The 12,946-nt window shown below is 38.4% G+C and overlaps 1 protein-coding gene across 1 annotated transcript in view; it reads right to left on the reverse strand.

The window, feature by feature from the left end:
- Positions 1–1,452, reverse strand: part of SATB2 (SATB homeobox 2) — a 118,932-nt gene extending 117,480 nt beyond the window's left edge. Inside the window, exon 1 of the mRNA XM_009331567.1 lies at positions 1,417–1,452. The gene's annotated coding sequence lies outside the window, so the exon portion shown is untranslated. The remainder of the gene's footprint in view (positions 1–1,416) is intronic.
- Positions 1,453–12,946: the final 11,494 nt, after the last annotated feature.

Below are 12,946 nucleotides of genomic sequence, written 5' to 3' on the forward strand. Positions count from 1 at the left end.
TGTGAGATCTTCCCTAGAAAATCCTGCAGAGTCCAGCTGAGGGCTGCAGATACAGGATTCGCAATGACAGGCTGAACAGGCACGACCGTACCATTTCCACAGTGCCACACGTACGTGGCTATTCACACTCAAGAAGGATCAGGCTTGAAGCAGATCCCAGGTTCAGCCTATGCCTGTGCAATTCAGTGATGAGGTGGAAGAGACAGAGCTCACACATTTCAGCAAGGGTTAGTCATGTCCATTAAGGCTCACTTTCAAGCTACCCCATAAATTATAAATATAATTAAATTGGACAGAATATAAGCTGTTGGCACTTAACTTATTTACAATAAATGTTTGGTTTGGGTAAATGGACTGCGTTCCAGCCTTTTACATATCAAGCACCAGCTTACAACAGTCTCATTATGAGGCCGAGAATTCTTCCACTGTAAATCTTTTTTAATGGGGACTGGAGGAATGACTTTGCAGTTGTTTGTCACTAACCACTCGGAACCACGTGAAGAAAGCTGTGTGTGCACACTGACAGGCGGCCAGCGGGAAATCTCTATGTCAAATACAGGAGACCGTATCAGGATCTTTGCAACTGTACAACCCTATGCAAAACAAAAGCGTCAAGCACCTCATTACAGCAAAAGGTTTTGTTTAAAAACAAGGACCTTACTTTCTGCTAATCCTCTGCTCTCCAATGTGTTCTAGACAAAACGTGAGGTATCCGATTTTGCATATAACCAGTAATGCGATGCTGTTAAACTCCTGCTCTTCATGGGTTTATAAGCCTGTTGCAAATAATTTGTTCCAGGATGCAATTTGGTAAAGAAGAGCTCAGTCCACAGATGATTTTAATACGACGTTTGCCAAAGAAACAAAATCATGTTAAATAACATTACATTGTAGAATTTTTCTTCTTAGGAAGGCCAAAGGAAGTAAAACTAAGGACAATATCTTTCTCCTCCTCCTCAGTTATTTTTTCTGGCTTTACATATTCAGTAAATCTGTAGGCAGGAAATGCATTTCTACATATTATATTTTAGCCAATGGTGAATGCAAACCACAAGATATTATTTACATCCTTCTTCAGCTTCCAGTCCTTTCTGTGGCTTCAGTCTCCCAACCATCACAACTATCCCAGATCTCAGGAAATCTTACAAAGAAGTCACTAACGTCTCTGCAGATGTCCCCTGCTTCTGACAGCTTAACTAGCCAAAGAATCCTTCCCCTAGCTGAAATAACAGCTTTACTGTTTAACACGAAATATTCCAGGCCACTATCCCACCACAGAAACATACTATGAAACTCGTAACTTGATTTGATAATACTTGAGTTTCTCAAAAAAACAGTATAAAAGAAAAGCCGTATTCAGAGCATATGCTGAGACGAACAAGAAATGAGAAAAAGAGAGGGATGCAAAGTATTTACCTCTAGCGCAGCCTCTCCTGCTGCGTGTCTGGGACAGAACTGTTACTCTCAGGAGATGAGGCCTTTTGTTAGTCAAACTGGATCAGCTGCTTCTGGTAACGAACCCCCTTTGCTAAACTAGTTGCACTAACTCAACCCAAGCTTCGAATCTGTCACAGTGGTTGGGTTCAAAGGGCAAGAGAGGGAGCAGCCACTGGGGCTTTGTGCCACCCGGTTAGCCCAGGCACAGCCGCGCACAGGGCAGCCAGGAGGCAGAAGCAATTAAATGGGAGAATAAAGCACTTCCAGCTCTCCACCTCAACGAGTGAAAAGTGAGAGCGATGATAACCCAGACCTCAAAATACGGTTTTAAGGGAGCCTGAGTCAGAAGGCGGCACAAACAGCTGTCCCTGTTGTTCTAGCGGAAAGCTCAGCTTCCCCTGCCAGCCAGCCCCCCCCCGACGTGCAGGAACGTCTGTGGCAGTTCCAGCGCCACGCGTTCAGCCAGAACCACATGCAGGCTTTCCGATTCATAGAATAGAATCATAGAATCATTTAGGTTGGAAGAGACCCCCAAGATCATCAAGTCCAACCATTCACATCGAAAGGCAAAGGTGAAGAGCTACTTTTTTCCTAAATAGCTCAGTTGTTTCAACTTGTTTCCCAGTTAAAAAAGAAGAAAAAATACCCCACAGCAGTACTTTATAATATGAACTAATGGAAAATATACTCATTTCACTCAAAACCAGTGAAGGAAACGCTTTTAAATTAAACTGGCGTTTTTAAAAAAAATCATCTTAAGCCATTAATTTCCTATAAGTTTTAGGTTTTGGTTTCTGTAACTTAAAAACAAGTTTAGGGTTCGGGAGGGGTTTTTGGTTTGGGGGACTGTGTTCTGTTGTTTTTCTCTCAACTACGTAACAAAACTCGCCTAAGGGGCTAAGACTCTCTATGCCAAGTTCCACCCAGAATTAATTTTAATGACCAACATTTTTAAACCCTGAAAACTGGAACCACTAATAAGCCCCTAACTTCGGTGGTGCTAGCAGATGCCACCATATTATGTAATTTTTAAAGCAAAAAACCATCTTCTAGCAAAAGCATTTTAATGAAGGTTCTATTAACTAGTCTCCTGGTACTGGGATAAGTCCCCTGGAATGTAACAGAAAAGCTTTCATAGCTGGTTTGAGGTTTTATTTCTGGAGACGAGCTGTGTACCACACTCGGGCCTGTTTTGGGATCTCCACCGGGATCCACCAGCAAGCTCTTTTCTCCTTCGTGTCCATTCCTCTGTGAACACCCTCTGGCAAGAAAAAGAAGAAATCGAATCACCCCTCCTTCATGTTACCAGATAAATAGCTGATGGAGAGTCTAACATAACTACTGCACCTACATCTCTGTCTTCAAGCCCAACTGCAGGCTCCAGCTGTAAGACAAGCTGAATGGATCTGTAATTGTTGTAATCGTTGCCTCCTTCCCTCATGTCTTTTAGATACCGGCAGCGTTAGAAAACCTCATTTCTAAGTGACAATGTCAACAGATATGGCAGAACTGGTTATGGGCAAAAGTTACTAGTAAGCACACAATAGGACAAGCCACATTAAACACTGTCTCAGAATAAATGCCATCGAACTCAATCGTTACTGATGGAGCTCTTCATCCTGCTACGCTTTCAGCAAGGGTTCAGCTACTGCTATGGCAACATCATTACTAGATGGTATTTTTCTGGTATAAGGAGACCACAGAAATCTTCATCAGATCTTCCGCGGGAAAATGAATGGAGGAGAGAACCACAACCAAGAAAGAGTAGGAGCCGCTGCGTCATTCCACCCTCTAGAAAGCAGTTAACTTCCCCCTCTGTCTCCCTTTCCACCAGTCAATATGCAGAGGCTTCAGACAGCCTGCACCCACGGCCCATTATGGGTCAGGAACCGGCATCTGGGGCTTGGCCTTTACTTACAACTCCAATCTTCCACACCCCACGCCCCTGCAGAAAGAGAGCAACTTCTGAGTGGCACTCTCTTGTATTCCTTCTTTTTCAAGGACAGAAGACCAAGAGCTGCGGGGGAAGCACTCCACATTTTCACAAAGACGAGATCATACATTTGACAACTACCCATTTGAACATTCTTCTTTTAGGAACATTTACTTTTATCAGCCAGCAGGTCACATTAATCTAGGAATTTTTAATAACTACCACATCTTTATCAAACAAGTCATGAGGTCGAGGAACAAGAGTTAACAGGTACATCCTCTTTCTCAGGTATGCACAGTCCACTTACTTTGTTCAGCCAGTCAGTGATATTTTGGAGAGAGAATGGAAAGGACCTTCCTACAGGCTGACCTACTGTGCGTGGATTCACTTGTTAAGAGTCAGCAATCCATGCTTTTGGGGCTCAACAGGCTGAATTGCTACAACATTACGTACACAGAGCTACACTGCAGAATCAGATACTTCTGCTAGTGCAAATGCATGTGCTCGCTTAGAGGTGTTAGCCAAAGAAAGCAGATTACATCTGCTCTCCAAAGGCTGAACTGGCTCCCGGTTCACTTCCGGATGCCATTCCAAATGTTGATTTATAAAGCTGTATGGTACACGACTTGAGCCAAGGCTACCGTAGAGAGGATCTCTCTTTCCACGCATGGTACGGCAGAAAGGACACTTCTGCTTACAGCTCTAGGACTCAGCTTCAGAGAAAATGGAGAGCCAAGCTCCCTCAGCCTCTTGACCTTTGACTACAGTCAGGTCCCTTTTCAAGAGGAACACAGTATACACCCAGCACGGGGCCTTTCTGTCTGTGGGTTTTTCATCAGAAGACTGAGATGGTGAGGTAGCTGAAGGGTCACAGACGATTCAGTCCCAGGTAGCAATGGCTTAAGAAACCAAGTACTCTTACTGGCATACATGTCCACAGATTTGGAGAGGCAAAAAACATGGGAAAAAAACATAAAGCAGCACAGCTTTTTATTTTGAAGGACAAAGGAGTCTTTTTTACTACTTTCTACCTGTCCATGGCATTCTCTGAGCTATTTGGTAGGTCAGTATGACACTGTGATCGTGTTAATATAATCAGGAAGGCTCAAACCAATGACAGAAACATTGCACTCATAATTAAGCCAAATCCAGACACTCAGATAATGCCTAACTTGAGCTTTACTGTCAAGCAGTACGCGTACTTACTGCGTACTTGCTCACAGCAGCCCATACAAAGTCTACCATCCAGACTCCTAGCATGAGCAACAAACATGACTTAAAAAAAAGGGGGAAAAATAAAAAAAACCCCACACTTCTGTTATTCTGCATTTTCTCCAAGTCTAAAAATTGGTAGAGTGTATGACAGGTCCACCTCATTTTTCTTAACGATGTTTTTATTATTCTTTCACTCAATTAAAACAGAAATGGATATTGCATCTTCTGACTGTATAATTGTTATTGTAATCTGTTTTCGATCACTGCTTGGGAAATGGGTCCAAAACAACATAAACTATCCACAGCCTCAGAATACAAGTCATTTTCTTTTACTACGATACTTAAAGAGACATCTATCATGTTGCTCTGCTAGCATGTTTGTATTATGGCAAAAAAGTTATTTGTAAGTTGGGAAAAGACATTATGAAAATCACCTTTTACTCCAAAGTATTGTGTAACTCATAATTTATAACTACATTTCTTAATAACCATTCAAAATAATAAGGCTGGAAATTGTGCACATCTAATTTTAATATATAAATAATGGAAATGCATATAAACCAAAATATGCTCAAAATATGAATTTATATTACTCTTGAAAAATAGTCTGGTTATAGTTTTGAAAATGACGTGCTTCATTTCCAATATATGCCTGTCAGCTAAATTTATGACAAAACACTCTCTGTGAGTTTAGATTACCATGATGGTAAATACTTCCATGCGAGTTTCCTCACTTAGCTGAAGTTTCCGTCCGAATGCAGACAAAGTCAGCAGCTTCTAGAGAGTGAAGTCTCAGCGATACACAAGTAAAGACAGACTAATCCAGCCACTTCTCAACATTATACAAATACAAATAGAACATCTGAGAGAGAGAGAGAGAGAGAAAGTAACCTTGCGGCTGTATGCAGTGATACAGATCATGGTTTTTGATAAAAGAAACTCCCCTCCTGACATTTCTTACCAGATTCAGTACTTTTGAAAAGGTTTACTGTCAATAGAGTGTCTTTTCAGCTCAGCGTGTGTCTTTGGGGAACAAATAAGGAGGGAGCATATTTAAGTGGGAGACATTTCTACTGCACTCTGAAAATGCAGTGGGTGTATGGTTATCTCAAGAGATGCCTCAGCTTCATATAAAATATAGTCTGACAGGTTATTTTTATTAATCTTTTTCTGAGCTTTTTTACCTTGCTGACATTGCTACTAACAAGGCACAGTTGTGCTCAGACTGTTTAATATTGCAGGTCTGTCTGACACCAGGACATCAGTTAGAGAAAAACGACTGACAATTTTTACTATTAGCCAGGTAATTTTCTATTTAGAAAAGAAGTCATATGCTTAAACGTTTATCTAGACCTACCTGTCTCTTTTCTTCACGTTCTTTTTGTTCCCTTCACACAAATAATGACAATCCTCTCTTTTTCCTAACATCGCTTCGTGTAACACCAATAATCATTCAGCATTTGCCAGGAAATTTAAAATATAACTTGAGTTCAGACTCGAGATCTCTGCCCTAGCATCTGGCTTAGGATACTAGCAATGCAGGGCTCATACTCAGTCTTTTAAGCAATCCTGTAAATTATTTGTGTAGCCCTAGTCCAAGTAGAAATACCTCCTGGAAGGAGGTTTTACCTAAGTCCTCAGATATTAGCAACATCAGTGTTCACACCTTTAAAAATCAGAGTAAGAATTACACTTTTTTTAAGGAAGAAAAAAGAACAAAAACCTTTCAAACATTGTCTATAAGGGTTTCACAGTGTCAGCAGCCTTAAATTGTTAACAGACAAATGCTGACATCTTGGTGTATTTGTAAATCTTCAGGGGATACCAGCAGAGCTAGTACAGGTATTTAAAAAGAAAAAACAACTTTAAATACTAGTTTATGGGTTTTTAACAGTTCCTTAAAATAAAGGAAATAAAATTGGAAATACGAAATGAAGTATTTTTCCCGTACTAATATTTGGATCAATGCAAATGAAGACAGGGACAAAGTACACACAACAGCTGCAATACGTGCTTTTGTACAAAGCGCAGGAACTCTGGAAAAAAAAATTCTAACTATACACTGCAACAATATGGACAACATGACTCGCTGGCTGAGAACATATCACACATTAAAGCAGTCAACACTTTGTGACTGGCCACAAGAACCTCAGCTAGAGGGGCTAACAATTCCCCCCAAATTAAACGGCAAAGCGTATTTTCTGTCTTTCGTACCACTAATCAACTCATTTGTATGTAACCCCACAGCAGAGATGTCGCTGATGAGCATTCTGCAACAAGTACAAAGCTTGTTGGAGGGCAATTTTTTTTTAGTATGGCTAGAGGCTAGAAAACATTTCTCCAAAGCCATCAAATACTCAGCTGCCTTTTGTCTGCTGTGACTATTTCTTACATCTGCGTTAATGACACATGTCATCATGGGGACCAATGCATCTGACCCAGGACATTTCGTACAGTAGGAACCAATTACCACAAGACAATTTTTTCAAAGCTAGAAAGGGCATTGGTTCCTCGTTCAACACAGCAGGCTGGTTTCAAAACCACTTTGAGCTTCACAAGGAGAGCATGCTTGTTCGCTAGTTACAGAGTCTGAATCAGGCACAGGTTATCTTGAACAAACCCCCATCGTATCAATTCAAAGGGACTTGGTAATACTTTATACCTTGAAAAACTGGGCCTTTAATCCTAAAACACAGCAGTAGTTACTAATTTAACTAAATTATGATGAGGGATGGTAATTAAAGGCCTAACTTATCTATGCCTTGCAATTTGGGATTCGAAATAAAATCTTCCTAAGTTTTACAGATTTTCAGTTATTTTGAAAAGTTTAAAAATAAGATTTAAAAGCAGGTTGGGCACTGCTCAATCACAAAAATAAGAATTTTCCTAAACAGGTCACACAGCTGTTTAGCGAACATAAATACATGACTGCAGTAAAACTGTCTTCATTTTACAACATCATAGATGCCATATTGTATTACCATCTTCTGTGTCAATGCGAGTGACAAAAATCTTACTGGTCCAAGTATTTTACTTAAGCTCCAAGTCACCATTGTGGCCCTTTTCCTCCCCATTCCACACAGACAGCTTTAAGAACAGCAATAATGGAAAGTAACTGCAAAAATAAATATCCAGACTAGCATCTCCATGAAGAGTATTAAACTCCAATACTTTTAAATGTATTTTAAAGTAACTGATACCATCTGAAAGTCTGTGCTACAAACGAAAAATTTTAAATATGACATAGCTGTCTGTTGAAATGACGACTCGATTACAATTACATTATGCCAGTTTTTTTCTACTTTTTAATCTAGATAAAATATTCAGTACAGTAAAATAATTTAAATAGAATATAAAGACTCGCAAAAATTAAGTATTTAGGAAAGGAAAGGAATCTTTAAACCTCACCTTTAAGTGTTTATTCATAACAATACAAGTTTAATACTTTGATCCTCCTTCGATGTCCGAATCCTTCATCTAAATTTTGAGTAAGAACTATGTTGCTGTTTAATGTCTTGAAAATACGTTTCCTCACTGGCATCTTTATAGTTTTTAATATCATTTTGCCATCTTCTTCAGGCATAAAACCGATTCTGAGGAGTCACTGACAGAATCACCTTAACAGGAGTTTTCAAACAAACGCCCTATAAATAACTGACAGTAAATCTGCTCTGTTCTATCCCAATGCAACTAAGAAAAGGCAGGACCCAATTTATAAAGGGGGCCAGGGGAAGAATTAACACTGACTTTTTCAAAGATGCTGGTTTCTTTTTCTTTCCTTTGGTTCATGATGAGAATAAGAGCATCTAGTTAACTAACGTGGCCTTGGGTATGGGGTGGGGAGGAAGTGTCTCTCATTCGAGAGATGACTCGAAACACTTAGGAACTGTTCCGGGAAAAAATAAAATCTTACTACAGCTAATCTTAAATCTTGAATTCAAAATTGTCGGTGGCTTTCTGCAGATGCAACTTAGAGTTCCAAAATTATTCTAAACATCAAATTATGCCTAGGTCACCGAATGGGTGGATACCCTATATTCTGTTTAATGCGTATGTTCAATTGCACGTACATTTTAACCAACTGTGTCTTTATTTTAATAACAGACCAAGTACTGAAAACACATAGCGACTATTTTTCTACCTCAGCAAAAATCCAGCTGATACACTACATGACCCTCCAGGAGTGACTGCTCTGTTTATTCTATTTACATGACATAATCCGATTGGAAAAGCGGGGTGGGGGTGGAAATCAGCAAAAAGACCAGTAACTCATTTTTAACCGTCGGTCATGAAAAAGAAATCGCTGGCTTGCTTTTCTCACTGTTCCTGTTAAATTAGAGGCCTCTTCCTCATTATGTACCAGAAACGCATAAAATCCAAGAATTTACATTTCCTCATAATCCCTGATGAATTATATCAAAGTACAAGGCAACATTTTCCAACTATTCTGCAACAGATAAAACATGAAATATATTCACATACTGCTGGTTCCCGAACTAACAAGGATTTGCGGCTTTCATGCTTCTGTATCCCGATGCATTTAATTCTTCCAAATAGCTACGCACTTCTTTCAAGCAGCAGGAAGATATTCTTCATCCAGGATCTAGGCAGGAAGACTATCTAAAACTTAACCTTTCACTTTGCTCAATTCGTAAGGACAAGTGAAACATGCTTCCTTACTCCGTTCAGGATGCCATTTAGAGTTTAATGTTAACTAACCGTTTACAACAGAGGAGCAAATTTGATCAAGCTGTAGTCTTCCGTCTGCGCAGAAGTGGATTTTCTCTCCAGTAAAGTACTTTAAATCCTTGTAAAAGATAAAAAAGGTAGTACAAACCCTATGACATTTTTGCAGAAATATTTAGAATGGATTTTGACAAACAGCTCTTTAACCATCCTCGGTCGGCATTTCCGTCGCCCCAGAGATGTATGAAAACAGACTTCTAACTACACCTAAGCAGACAAGACCATGATACATCAGAACTTTACAGGGCTTACAGCAATTAGCAGCAGCGCTCCAGAGAGTCACTGCATCCACATTTCTGGTACATCCAACTTTGTACAAGCACGGTAACCACAGCTACAGATTAACATCCCAATCATACAATTTAATTTGAATTGTCTGAAAGTTTTCTCCTCCATTAATACTCTGTAAATTAAATCACACATTTTAACAGTTAAATGAATAAGAATGTATTACTATCAGACTGCGTCAAACCAATCTAACCAGCAAATTTTTTGCAATCATTTCCTGCTCCAAATTTAAACATGTGTCTTGGCTATATTTTGGTTCTGTGTTTCTATTTCAGCAAAACCAAACTTCAAAACAGCTCATTCTGCATACTGGCATTTTAAGTTGCATTCAGAGGCTTTGGATGCTTATTTTCTACGCTCCTCAAAATCAACACATAGATAGATATATATATGCACATCCACTCATACACAAACAGGTTCATGAATTGCAATCAACAATTTTGTAAATATAAGTTTCCTAGCCATTAATCATCCCCTTTTTTTTTAATCCTTATGGAGTGAATTACTAACTGAGAGGAGACGCCAATTCTAGTAAGTGAATGTTACCCAACAGGGATATAAAGCTGTCAACACCATAGTGCTCTTGCTTGCTCTAAACTCTCTCCCAGGCTTCATATGTTTTTTAAAGCGATATTAGCCTTTTTTTCCCAGGGACCTTAGTAAAACCTGCCTCTCCTGAACATCTGAGCACTTGTGCTTTATTATACACAGGTTTTAAAACAGACTGGTTAGATAACTGCTGAAACATTTTAGAAAGCACCGGGTTAGTCAGGCAAACCAAAATTGGACTCTAACACATTGGACTGATGCTAACAACATCGTAAACAGTATCGAAACTTTTAAATCCCCTATTAAACACAACCTTTAAGACCCCGTTTATCTTTTTAGTGACCTTCACTAGTTTATTACAGCTGCTGTAGTGGCCCTTTGAATTAAGTACATTCAGGTTAGGAATAAAAAAAAGGAGAGTCATAAGGCAAAATTTCTCATGAGAACAATTGATTTTCTGTCTGCACTACAAAAGCTTAGTTTAAAACACTTTTTCACTCATAAATCTAGAGAGAAAGCTAAAAATACCTACAGCATTATAATATTTCTCTATTTCTCAGGGAAGTCACTGGAAAAATAATTGTAGCAAACACTACGATTATGAAACTTGTTACCAAAGGTCATCAGCCTCATCATAGCACCAGTTAGTTGAGAGCTTATTGCTCTGTTCGCAGGGATTAAGTTCAGAAACAGATATTATTACAGCAAAAAGCCACCTGACAAGTAGGAAGGAATTTCAGCATTTACATATCTAAGGCCCAAAATGAGATGAAAAAAAGAATTGCTAGCATCTCTCTTTGCTTTCAAAACCTTTAGATACACTTCATAGAATAAAAAAATAAAATAAAATCAAAACTAAAATGGTCTCTAGTTTCCAGTAAGGTATTTCAAATTTTTTTCCCGAATGAAGTTCACATTCAATAAATATTAGCACTTTTTAAATCTTGAAAAACGAGAATAAACTGAAGGACTGACAACTGAAGCCTTACATGTCATTTCACTACGACTTTCAATAGTTTCCTTTTTATCAAACACTAGGAACAATACTAAAAGAGCCTTTATTAATATTTATTTGAAGACAATTTTTATACTAATTTGCCAGTATGTTAAAAGTAAGCCTCTCTGCGAACATCTACAGCTGCATTTTGCAGCTCAAGTGAAAAAATTACTAACACTGCAGCGACCGCTGCAAAGATACAGACTTCCAGAAATGCCCGAAACGGTGTGATCTGCATTCAGAAAAAGATCACTTGGTGACACAGGTTCTTAAAGATCAAACTTGAAAAAGAGCAGAGGAAAAAATATCTGGAAATTAGCTATGTTGATTTATCTTGAGAGCATTTCCAGGAGGAAAAAAAAATGAAATCAATTTTAAACAGCACCATTATCTTATTAAAAAAATCTGCCTTAACTAATTTAGTATTGAGTATTACAGAACCTAGGTAAGTATTCAGACAAGAATAATCTTCTTCTTGCTTTCAGTATCAATAAGGAGTAATGAATAAACTTTATTATGAATAACCTAAAACCGAAGAGATTGAGACTGCTTAAAGAACACCAGCTTAAGAAAAAAAAAAAAAAATTACTCCGGCATTTCCTATTCCCCCACACTTTTACACTCCAGTCTACACCAACTTCATAAATGAGCTGAAGAGTAATGAATGAAAATGTAGGCTCTTAAAAGTTTGCTTTCAGAAATTAGAGTCTTTGTCTCAAGTGGAAGAAATCTTCCATAACTTAACAGGCCAGATTCAAGCTGAGCCACCGATGTAACTATAAAAGCCGGTGGATTTCTCTTGGCTAACACAGCTGCAATTAGAAAGTAACATATATATTCCAAAACATTTAAAAGCATTCCTTTAAAGTATATTTCTACAAACGCAAACGCCCCAAGGAAAAAGATTTTAGCTCCAGTTCTAACATTCTCTTTAAAATCAAGCAGCTATATGCCTCAGTCTCGAGAAAGGCATCCAAAACTACCTATATTACTTTTTATATGATTAACTAGTTCACTTTTAAAATTATTCAACAAATTATTTCTCTACCAATTTGTAAGTGGTACAGTAGTACAAGTCTTTCACTGCAAAACTGTTTCTCCTTTTGACGTACGTTAGAAGAACACGGAGAAGAGGTTTAAAAAGCAGACATATAGTCATCCAAGAAACATAAAAAACTGGTGAGATCTCTTACCCTTCATTAGGTATATAAATGAATCCTACTTTTTTAAAATAAAATCAAATCTGCAGCCCCTTAGCAAACGTCAGCAATTAGGAAGCCTATTGAGCCAAAGAGGTCTAAACCAAGCATCTAATGGTAAAATCGCTAAATAAACCTCACGTAATAGAGTCATGTGATGACCGTATCAAAGTATCTCTTGAAATGTCATTTACACAAACTCTTCGGGTACAAACAACTACATTCGTGTTACCATTCTGCACATTTTCAAATGCAAATACGGAGAGATTTTTTTTTTTAAAAAGGTAAAGTTATTTGTGGCCTGCCCTGCATTATTTTGCTTGCAACATCAGGCTAATTTCAAAATTTTTAAATATATTTTTCCTAACGCGAGGCCGCACTGCGTTAAACACGACAGCATCAGAGTTAAGAAGAAAAAAAGAGGGCATTTAGCAGAAGCAACTGGAAAGTTTAGCTGCTTGCAAGAAAAGGGGAAAAAAAAAGCAACCACGCGTGTCACTTAAACATGCTCTAAACACAAAACTGACCAGCAACTAGATAGCAAAGTAAGTATGAAAGTTGAAGTATTCTAGAGAACTGCAG

The sequence above is a fragment of the Pygoscelis adeliae genome, unplaced genomic scaffold, assembly GCF_000699105.1.
Source record: "Pygoscelis adeliae isolate BGI_AS28 unplaced genomic scaffold, ASM69910v1 Scaffold160, whole genome shotgun sequence".
Taxonomy (NCBI): domain Eukaryota; kingdom Metazoa; phylum Chordata; class Aves; order Sphenisciformes; family Spheniscidae; genus Pygoscelis; species Pygoscelis adeliae.